Source organism: Octopus bimaculoides, chromosome 7 (genome assembly GCF_001194135.2).
Source record: "Octopus bimaculoides isolate UCB-OBI-ISO-001 chromosome 7, ASM119413v2, whole genome shotgun sequence".
Taxonomy (NCBI): Eukaryota; Metazoa; Mollusca; class Cephalopoda; order Octopoda; family Octopodidae; genus Octopus; species Octopus bimaculoides.
Genome location: NC_068987.1, coordinates 92,076,667 through 92,077,848, shown reverse-complemented (window position 1 = coordinate 92,077,848; position 1,182 = coordinate 92,076,667).

The window sequence follows — 1,182 nt, the reverse complement described above, 5'->3', positions numbered from 1 at the left end:
TATATATATATATATATATATATATATATATCCATGTATTTAATACTTGAATATAAACATCGGCGTCAAATCTCTTTCTTATATATATATATATAAAGACGTACACGTATATGTGAATATACGTGGCCTATTCATTTTTACACTTTTTACAGTTATATTTTTACAGTCACGTTTCTTAAATCGTAGATCGTGGTTTCGACTCCTGGAGAGAATGGTGCAGTGTTGATAACCGAAAGATTCCATTTCACAACTGGTATTACTTCGAAATGGCATGCCGTACACCTGTATATGCAGTACTGAATCAATAACCAGAGCGAGTACAACACAAACGTTTGGACACTTAAACAAATTTTCAGTGCAGGTTATGCAGCAAATGATTGAGGAAAGTTTGTCTGTGATCTAGGAGAGTGCATAAATATCTTGTGGCACTCCGTCGGATACGAAGACGAGGGTTCCAGTTGATCCGATCAACGGAACTGCCTGCTCGTGAAATTAACGTACAAGTGACCGAGCACTCCACAGACACATGTACCCTAAAAGTAGTTCTCGGGGAAATTCAGCGTGACACAGTGTGATAGGAGTGTAACAGGTAGAACAGAAACAGGAAGAAAGAGTGAGAGAAAGTTGTCATGAAAAAATGCAACATGAGTTGCCACTATCCCCTGCCGAAGTCTCGTGGAATCTTAGGTGTTTTCGCTCAATAAACACTGACAACGCCCGGCCTGGGAATTGAAACCGCGATCCTAAGCAGCTTTTCGTTCGGGTTCTTTTATGTTTTGAGTTCAAATCCAGTCGAGATTACCTTTGTCTCTCATCTCTTTGCGGTCGGTGAAATACAGAAAGCAACAGCAAAGCACTCGAGTCGATGGAGTTGATTTGACCTTTTACCTCAGAAATTGCTAGCCTCGAACTCTTCAACGGACCTACGTCCCGTTCTGAGGAAATGCAGTGATATCGATTATTTATACGCAATGGAGACTGGGTAACATTTTTGATGAGTCATAATGTGCTAGAGAAAACATGTATGGCAACTTGGGCGATTGTCTTCTACTATAGCCTTGATCCGACCAAAGCCTTGTGAGTGGATTTGGTAGATGGAAACTGAAAGAAACCCGTCGTATATGTGTGTTTGTGTGTGTGCATGTTTGTGTGTCTGTGTGTGTGTAGGCGTTTGTGTATATA